This window comes from Ailuropoda melanoleuca, chromosome 1, assembly GCF_002007445.2.
Source record: "Ailuropoda melanoleuca isolate Jingjing chromosome 1, ASM200744v2, whole genome shotgun sequence".
In the NCBI taxonomy this organism is placed as follows: domain Eukaryota; kingdom Metazoa; phylum Chordata; class Mammalia; order Carnivora; family Ursidae; genus Ailuropoda; species Ailuropoda melanoleuca.
The window spans coordinates 154,897,862-154,908,485 of NC_048218.1; the positions used below are offsets into that span (position 1 = coordinate 154,897,862).

General features: G+C 33.9%; 1 long non-coding RNA gene across 1 annotated transcript in view; it reads right to left on the reverse strand.

Moving 5' to 3' along the window:
• The window catches only part of LOC117803810, a 31,532-nt gene extending 22,239 nt beyond the window's left edge, over positions 1 to 9,293 (reverse strand). Inside the window, exon 1 of the long non-coding RNA XR_004627899.1 lies at positions 9,185 to 9,293. This is a non-coding gene — a long non-coding RNA (uncharacterized LOC117803810). The remainder of the gene's footprint in view (positions 1 to 9,184) is intronic.
• Between the last annotated feature and the right edge of the window lie 1,331 nt (positions 9,294 to 10,624).

The following is a 10,624-nucleotide window of genomic DNA, read 5'->3' on the forward strand; positions in this document are numbered from 1 at the left end:
CCTAGCCTAAAATGAGAGCCAATAAGGGTGTAATCCTGAGTGTGATTAGCAAGCTGAAAAGCTCTCTCTGTGCTTCCAGCTAGAGTAGAATTCAATGAGTGGATTAGGAGAAGTCTGAGGGTTATTCGACACAGTTAATGAGACTCTTGAAAATATGCAAATAACCCCCCCAAAGCATTAAATCTCTCATAGAACATTAATGCACACATTTTCAAAGCTACCAGGAGACAGTTTTAAAACCAATCTAATTGGATTTAACAACAGTAAAAGGACAAGGACAGCATAGATAAATGCTTTCTGTGGACACAATTTGATGTGAGATATGGTTGAACAGTGGCAAGCTATCTGGAGATTTTTATTTAACTTTCATTATATATAGATGTTAACTTATCAGAGGACCTCATGCCAGTAAGATAGGGTGGATCTTCCAAACGAAAACATTTCCACATCTCTGAAACATCTGAATGCATGTTAAGTTTGTGAACCTATACAGTTATAAATTAAGTTCCAAATGATATTTTAATGAAGAATTTGGGCTCCTAGATTGAGTATATACTCAAATTTGGAGGTTTCCTCTGTGTACTATTTAATATCAACAACTAAATATTCAAAGAAAAGGCTTTCAGTTTTATTTTTTTTGTCATAAAAACAGTGTTTTTAGGCTAAAAGGAGGTTATGGAGTGCAGTACAGTAAAAGGGAAGGACATATTGTTGTTTAAATAGTAATTGGCCATGAACTTTATGTTCCTTCTTGATTACTTCTCTGTGACAATAGGACTAAAAACCAAGAAACGGATGGCTTTTTATTAAATTTCAGTTCTTACGGGCTGTTTTACGCAAAGAGATTATTTTTGTCTTCTAATATAAGATTCACAGAAATGTTAGTTTTCATTATTTTGGCATTAGTGATTTTCTGTAGCTGAGCATTTGAGAAATACCTCAGCAATACTGAATGAGCTAAATAGGAATATATTGTAGACAATATATTTGTTCCTGATTAGGGATAAATGTCAATCAATTTTTTAAAAAAAATTTTTGAGAGACAATGAGAGAGCACATGTGTGAACGAGCCAGGGGAGAGGCAAAGGGAAAGAGAGAAAATCAAGCAGGCTCCACACTCAGTGCAGAGCCTGACTCAGGGCTCCACCTCAGGACCCGGAGATCATGACCTGAGCTGACATCAAGAGTTGAACACAACCAACTTAGCCACCCAGTCACCCCAAATGTCAGTTAATTTTTAAATAAGAGAATAAATGATTGTGTTTATACGTAATTATAGTACCAAATGATTATTTAAACGTAATAATTTTATGTCCCAGACACTGCCCTAAGCTCTCGACATACAATTAATTCCTTTGAAGAATTCTAAGATATAGGACTATTTTACCGAGGAGCCCTATTTTAAATAATAAAAACTTGGGTTTGGAAATTTGAAGTAATTTGGTGAAAATCATAGTCAGTATGTTGGCTTACCAGGTTGTTAATCAATACTGTACGCTGTGCTACTATGTACAAGTCCAAATATACAGGCACAAGGCTCAAAGTATGAGGGACTTGAAATCTTTGTTACAAATATGAATTTCTCTTCCCAACAGACTTAACATTTAGTCTTATGATTCTATAATTAGAATAACTTGTGAAGGTTTTCTGGGCTCTTTTAATGAACTAAGATTTGATGTTATCTGAGGTTGACACTACCGCTAGCTAACACAATAGCACAGAATAGCTATTAGCAGTCATTCTTTCCAGGAGAGTCTAGAGAGAGTCTAGAGTCTAGAGACAAGGAATAACATAAGTTTATAATTTCTTGGTATATGAGCCACTAAAAGAATTTTTCTAGAAATGGTGTAATGCCTTAGACATGCAGAAATATATAGTTCTTGGAATATACTTTAAATAAACCCATCATAAGGAAAATACAGTAGTCATTTGACATTCTTCATAATCTATCAAAATATTCATGAACAAGCTTTTCTTTAATATCTGGAAATTTAACTTCAATCCATTTTCCCCTTGAAATATTATTTTCCTTCTCCTTCCCCTAACTAAAGTTTATCCTAATGTAATTAAAATTTTTTTTAAACATCTTTATATTAACCACCTTTTCATCTTTAACTGTGACAATAATGCACATATTTATGCATCTATACATTGATACTGAAATTTTAAAAGTTTGCTTTGATGATATGCTCTTAAAAGCTAAATATTTTAGGGGCACCTGGGTGGCTCAGTTGGTTAAGCGTCTACCTTCCCTGCTCAGTGGGGAGTCTTCTTCCTCTCTCTGCTCTTTCCCACACTTGTGTTTGCATGCGCCCTCTTTCTCTCTCTCAAATAAATAAATAAATATCTTTAAAAAAAGTTAAATATTTTATACTGGATTTAAATTTATTATTATAAGTACTAATATATAAATGACCAAATTATTATATTTTTAATTTTGATAACTATTCATAAGAACATAAAAATTAATCTATAAATACATCTCTTATAGAAGTGGATATTAATATTCCTTTATTTCATGGTCTAAGGTTTTACACATTGAGATAATATATTATAGTAAGATTTGGTGTGGGAAAGAGCTATACTTATTTCAAAAGTGTAAGTATGATGATTAGGATAAAGGAGGTAGAGAAGAAGATTCAACTTGTCTCTTGATCACAGACATATTCTCAAGCAGATGAGTTTTGGGGAAGAATACATACAAAATTCAAGGATACTTCAGTGAATTAATAATAAGGTAAGGGTTTTGTGATGAGAATCATCCTGGATTTAAGGGATAGCTGTGTGAAAACAGAGTCAGAGACTGAAGTGATACATCTATAAGCCAAGAAACGCCAAAGATTGCCAGCCACCATCAGAAACTAGGAGACACATGGGACAGAGTCTCCCTTTAGAGCCTTCAGAAAGAATCAATCATGCAGGCACTTTGATTTTTGGACTTCTGGACCCCAAAACTGTGGCAGAATAAATTTCTGTCATTTTAAGCCACCAAGTTTGTAATAATTTCTGGTAGTAAGAACTAAATATTATTTTAAAATGCTGTATTTCAGCTTAAAACAGCAGATTTCACTAAATTATATGCGTTATAGACAGTTTAAGAAGAAACAGAAAGGGCTTCTTCATAGCTCTAGAAAATAGAAAGTTAAAACTATACCAACATTATGCCAAACAAACAGTCCCAATGAGTTTTCTTACTCGATTCCAGGAAATGAATTCTTATTTCTTGGGTTAGTGGTCTAGTTTCATGAAGCAGTCTACTAGGTTAGTTTCAAAGTCATCCATGATGTCAGCCCCAAGGCCAGCACTCAAGAGTCAATTCTTTGAAGTGTCAGTCATCTAAAGTCAGAGATACAACTCTAGCTTTTGATTTATGGCAGAGACTACAGGCAAACATCAAAACCATCTATAGATTTAATGGCTTTTGTTAATTTATTACTATAATCAATAATATTATCATCATAATCAATATCCAAACAAAGGAAAGTAAAATTCTCTATTGGAGTATGGCATGTAACTATTTTATAGAAATTTTGATCAGTTTTCCTTCTGGGAGTAAAAACATATTATTGATAGAAAGGGGAATTGGCAAATTTCTAGGTACTTCCTATATTTCCTTAAATTGACAACATTTTACTGACACATACATTATCTAGGAAAGGCTGTCTTTTCTGAACTGACAACTTTTCCCATGAAGCTCCTGCAATAGTAATAGATCAAATACACATAAAGTTGTCTTGCTTCTCTTTATTTACAAGGTGATAGAACAAATCTTTGTGATTTCTCAGACGACCCCAAGAACTCCTGAAAATAGTTTTAGGTATAAAGTAGATCCTGGAAATGTTTTCATTCTTTTCTAAATTAAGGGACAAGTTTCAGGAAGGCAAAACCAAAAGAGTTGTTACAGACAATCTGGGCACTTTAATAAAATAGAATAATGGGTGTCTGAGAAACAATTCCCAGTTACTTATTTAATCAAATTGACAATAAAGTTTTTTAAAAATGAAATTAGAAGATAGCAACATTGTAAGAACTTTAGCTCTTTCATAACTGAGGAAGCTATGTTCTTTCTTGTTTGTTTTTTATTTTAATTTGACAATCAAAGACATAATAAAGTCAGTATAAAGCATCGAAAATTGTTCCAGTGAGACACAGTTTCTGCTATTTAAGCAGGTTACAGAGAAAGTGAAAAAAATCCTTTCATAATGTAAATGAAGGCACCGATCAGGAAACCAAAGTAAGCCCATCAAGCATGAGCAAATGTTCCTAAAATTTTAACATACTCCATCTCTTCTTTTCAGATTTAGGTAATATAAACCAAAGCTAATAAATTCCAACTCTTCAAATTTTGTCCTATACTCTGCTCTTTCATATTCTGACCCATTATTGTAGGACAACATATGATCTGAGGACTCCTGGGGAACACTTAGGAGGTCAGTGAGGTCAAAACTATTTTCATAATAATGTTAAGATGTTATTTGTCTTTTTCATTCTCTCACAAGCATGCATTGGAGTTTTCCAGAAGCTACATGATGTGTGATATTACAACAGATTAAAAGCAGACTGATAACCCAGCTGCCATTTATTAATTCATATATTAAAGACATTTACAAAAAAGTAAAACAACGTTACTCTTCTAACTAAAACTTTAAAAATGTCATTTTCATAAAAATATGTTCTATTAACATGCAATTGGTTTACCACTTCTATCTTTAAATAAACCAATAAACTTGTGTTTAAAAAATTTCTCAGTTTTAAAGTTTAATATGACAAATATTGATATTATAACCCACAAAATAATGCTCTTTGGCCTAGAAAATAACTTGTAATAGTTTAAAGGAACTCAGAACCAAAAAGTTTGGGAAACGCTGTGTCAGGAGAAATGGACTCCTTTTCTTTAAAAAGCAAAAGCACAGGCAGAGTTGTGATTTCTCTGTCACTATCACTGCCTGTATAGTCTCTACGACCATATTAATTATAACTTTTAACCAGAGTAACTAACTTCTAAAGTCATGCAAAGAAACACATTTCTTAAAATGTAATTTGAATATATATAGGCCCTTTTTTATAGACTGAACAGAAAATCTGATCTATACTGACAGACAAAATACATCTAAATAACAACAATGAAAAATAGTGGGGGAGGATGAGGGGCACTAGACACAAAGGAGCCCATGTTTCAGAGAGTAACAAAATTTCATTAAAATCACAAGTTATCACATAGAGGAATGCAATATTCACCAAGAGACAGGCTCCCTGTTTTATGAATGTAGCCAGAAGACTCTAACAAGCGCACAGGAAGGAGGCCTGTCAGAATCACAGCCAAAACAAATAAACTTCAGTTAGAAAGACTCGTGTTAGCCCTACTGAGTAGCTATGCACTCCCAACCATCTTCTACCTCCCTAAAGGGATGGGAAAGCCACTCCTATCTAGAAACTCACTGAAGATCTAAGGACAGAGAGGAGCTACAAGCGACTTCCTTTGTCAAGAAGATTAATTCAACTACGATGCCTTTTGTTTGCTGCTTTTCTCTGCTCAAATGCTAATATTAATCCTGTTCTTGGATCTTAGGAGGAAACCATGGCAAGATAGGAGAATACCTTCAGTCCAGCAAATGGGAAGAGAGCACATGTGAATGTGAATAGTCAAATCTCTTTGAGGAATTTATAGGAACTGCCCTGCCTGTCAGAGAAGGTGCCGCACAACTACTAACAAAAGCTGGTTCTCTGACAGAGATGCTACTGTCCAGGCTGGTGGGAAACTTTATTTGTAATTTTTTATGCTTTATTTGTAGTTATTTATTTAAGTTGCTTGAGTGTAAAACAACAATGAGAAACCAAATTTTTAACACATATTGAGAAGTATTAGAGAGAATGGTTATACTCACTATAGCCAATGCCCTAGAGTAGAGACACTCACACACGTGGTTCAGGCATATGACCCTACATATTTTGTGGAGGACTACCAGCCACATAATTAAAGCCTTAAAACCGTGCCAGTCCTTTAATATGGCAACTCTACTTCTAGAAACTTCCCTTATACGAACATCTGTGTGTTGTCAGAGAGTGTTAATATAGTGTGTTAATAATAATAAAGAAACAGAGGGGCCCGGGTGGCTCAGTTGGTTAAGTGTCTGACTCTTGATTTCAGCTCAGGTCATGATCGCAGGGTCATGAGATCGAGCCGTGCATCAGGCTTTACTCAGGCATGGAGCCTGCTTAAGATTCTCTCTCTCCCTTTCCCTCTGCATCTGCCCCCTCTCTAAAACACACAAACATACAAACAAACAATAATAAAGAAAAATAACAAACTAAGCATGCATGAATCCAGAATTGGTTGAAAAAAGTAACAATTCATCCATGTAATGAAATAATATTAGTAGGTACAAATAATGATGGGATTTCATTTATTTCTTCATTCATTAAACAAATATTTCAGTGCTCATAATATTTTAGCCACTGTTCTATAAGCAAGTCATACAGAAATAATAAAACAGGAAAAAAAAAAACCCTGCCCTCCTGGATCTTACATTCTAGCTGGAGAGACAGGCAAAAACACAATAGTTAAGCAAAAATACATAGTATATTAGATTGGACTATAGTCTTCAAAATAGTACTAAAAATAAAAATAAAGCAGGGAGATGGGATGGTAGGATTCATGATAGGGTGGATGAAGGGCCCATGGAAAAGGTGAAATTTGCATCAAGATATAGGTCAGAGAATAAACGACAAGGATATCTGGAAGAATAAAATATTACAGAGAGAGAAGAGCTAATACCAAGGTCCCTGAAGAACAGCAAGGGGTCAGTATGGGCAGACAGGTGTTAGCAAAAGGTGAGTCCTAAGAGATGAGGTCAGAGAGGAAAAGAGATTCTAGTGAAGACCTTTAGCCATTGGAGAGAATAAAAGAGAGAAATAATGTGATTTGTCTAAATGTTATAATAAGTTTCCTTTGCTGCATAAAGAAGAGATTAAAGTGAGCTACAGGTAAAAGGAAGGAGACCAGTTATAAGTATTCTGTAATCATCTAAGCAAGGGATAAAGATGCTTGGACCTGGGTGTTGCAGTGGAGGTGGTAAGTGGTAAGATCCAGGGCTTATTTGAAAAGTCAATAGCATTTTTATCAAATCAGATGTAGGATGTCAGTAAAAGAATTCAAAGATGACTTGAAAATTTATTTCGTGAATAATAGGACACATAGAGTAACCACTTACTGAGACAGGGAAGATGAGAAGGTCTGGCAAATAGTATCAATCAGATTCAAACTTTCACTGTGACGTTTTGAATCTTAAGTTTGATATGCCTATGAAATCTCCAAATAGAGATGTCAAATAGTCAGTTGTACGTATTTAGCCAGGAAAACAGAAGAGGCAGCCAGGCTGGTGAGTTATATTTGGGAGATGCTATCTCGTAAATGGTATTTAAAGTCACTGGACTGTATATGAGCACCAAGGGAATGGTTATAGAGAGACAGGAGAAGAGGTGTAAGGACTGAGCCCAATAAAACTCTAATGTTTAGAAACTGTGGGACTGTGGAATTGAGGAGAAATCAGTAAAGGAGACCAAGAAAGAGCAGCCAAAAAAACAAAACCAGAAGTAGATCTGGAAGCCAAATGAAAACAGTGTTCAAGAGAAAGAGAAGGATCCACAGTGTCAAGTAAAGGTCAAGTAAATGAGCTATGAGGATTGAGCATTGAATTGGAAGTTAATGGTGATCTTACAGAATAGCTTCAGTGAAATGGATATTGAAATCTAATTGAATCTATATTTAGAGATAGTTAACATTTTTAAAGCCTATTAAAGGGAAAAATTAGGGCTTAAAATGATACATATTTAGAAAATACAGTATAAATTCATTATATATATATGTTTTTATACTGTATTTTATATGCATATGTATGGTTGGTTGGTATTAAAATACATATACAAGAAAAGGATAAAATAAAATTCACCAAGATACTGAAGGGACTATTTTTCATCAAGTGATAGATTAAATTCTTTACTCTTTGTGCTTTCTCTGAAGCTTTTTTCTAACAAGTATCTATTACTCTTGCAATCAAGAAAAAAAAAGAAAAGCCTAAACAATTTCCTAAAAAATAAGGAACAAAAATGTGCCATGAAACAACAAGGTAATCTACATTATGGTAAAAGTATCTGTAAGATAAAGAATAAGCTAAAAAGGGTTTTGCTTCCTTTTAAATTAGGAAATGTTTTGGAAAAAGTTTGATTGTAAAATACATTTGTATTTAAACACTTGAAGAAGTTCATAGAACTCTTTCTTCTTATGCTGTTATTATTTAGTAAGGAGTGTTCTTTTACTTAAAAATAAAAATCTGATTTCAATTGCTTTTAATGGTCTAAAAACAAGATGCTGCATTTAAAAACTCATAAGAATATGCATTAGAAAGTTGTAATTTTATTTTTTTTACACAAATTTCACTCTTATTTTTCCTACAGCTCCGTAAGTGTTTAAGGTAGTAAGACTTATATGTCTTTACACATTTTCATAATGATACTTCAGGAAGGCCTCAGTTTACCAAAAAATCCTCAAACATAATCATGGCCCAGGAAGCAGCTGTATCCAATTTCCAAAGGGGGGGGGGATACATCATGCTGAATTGTTTAAAAGAAGTAATATAATGGTGAATTTTTTTCTTGTGATTTAGTTTGAAATACTGTGCTTAAAATGCTGAGCTTGAAGTCCCATAAAGCTTGGTATGCTTTGCAAAAAGCACTCCCTGCTTAATTTAGGCCAGGCCTCCCTTTTGCTTTGAAGGAACAAAAAAGAAACATTAACTGTTCCTGGCCTTGTTAGGAATTGACTCAAGATTTCCGCAGTCGTCATGGTGATGTTACTAGCAAACCGAGCTACTTTTTGAATGAATGAATGAATGAATGAATGAATGAATGAAGAGAGGAAATCAAAGAAGGCAATTATTTATCTTAACAGAATGTAAATGTAAATACTTGAATGTAAATGTAAAGGCTAGCAGTCAAATCTATTTTTCTTTTATGCGAGATGGTTTCTTTTCAAAGCTATAGTAGCTAAAGGCATGTGCTACTACATTTAGATCAAGTATCATTGTGCTGTATCACCTGTCTAAAATCTAATATCAGATAAATTTAAAGAAAATATTTATATATTTAATCTTGAGTTCAAATAATATAAATAGAGCTTCAGACTTACCTGATATTTGTTATTTCTGTCAACTTCTTGTTTTCTCTCCTAAGAGACACCTTTTTTTCTTTTCTTGTAGTCACTCTGAAAATAACTGGTCTTCCAATTATCGCCATAATCTGAGCTTAGAACAAAAAATATTAGTGTCAAATAGCCAAATATCTACTTCTACTCATCTTATACAGAGGAAAAGTTGAAATTTAAAAAGCAATCATATGGAATATACATTCTAGTTTATAAAATAGTCTCTAGAAATGTAAAGCAATGAGGTATAGATAAAAAGTCACCAAAGGGAATAATATGAAAGACTTGAACAAATTTCATTGTTCCAAAGGAGTGCAGGAAAGAAAGACAAAAGAACAAAAAAAGATGGGACAAATAGAAGTAAAAAAGAAAGATGACAGACTTTGACTTAACAGTGCCAACAATTACATTAAGTGTAAATGCACTAAACACCCCTATTTGAAGGCAGAGATTTTCACAGTAAGTTTTCAGAAATATTAAATATATGACTATAAAATACACTGCTCACATTGATAAAGTTGAACAAAGATGGCAGACTTAAAGATTTGTTATAAAGATATATAAGAGACTATCTTATGTGGCATTGGCATAAGTGCAATGGATCAGAATAGAGTCCAGAAATAGACCAAAATATATATAGTCAACATATTTTTGAAAATATGCTAAAGCTATTTCATGGAAGAAAGGAAAGTCTTTTCAACAAATCTAACAGGAAACTGGATAAATGTACAAAAAATTAAAAACTAAATGTGATTCACAGAATATATACATGAGGAGAAATTATTAGTGCAATGTGAAACTGGAAACTATAAAGTGCCTACAAGAAAAAAATAAGAGAAATATATTTGTATATTTACATAATTTTTTTTTAGAAATAAAAAGTACTAATTTTAATTTTTTTTATATTTATTTGACAGAGAGTGAGAGAGACAGAGAGAGAGAAGCACCAGCCAGGAGAGGGGCAGAGAAGCAGACTCCCTACTGAGCAAGGAGCCCAACATGGGACTTGATCCCAGGACTATGGGATCATGACCTGAGCCAAAGGCAGACACTTAACTGACTGAGCCACCCAGGTGCTCAGAAAGTACTAATTTTAAAATAAAGAATTGATAAGCTGGACTTAATAAAAATTCTCAAAATTTTGCTTGATGAAAGATATCACAACATGAAAGTCAAGCCATAAAATGGGAGAAAATATTCACAGGATCTCACAAAGAATCTGTATCAACAGGGGCGCCTGGGTGGCACAGCGGTTAGGCGTCTGCCTTTGGCTCAGGGCATGATCCCGGTGTTATGGGATCGAGCCCCACATCAGGCTCCTCTGCTAGGAGCCTGCTTCTTCCTCTCCCACTCCCCCTGCTTGTGTTCCCTCTCTCTCTGGCTGTCTCTACCTCTGTCAAATAAATAAATAAAATCTTAAAAAAA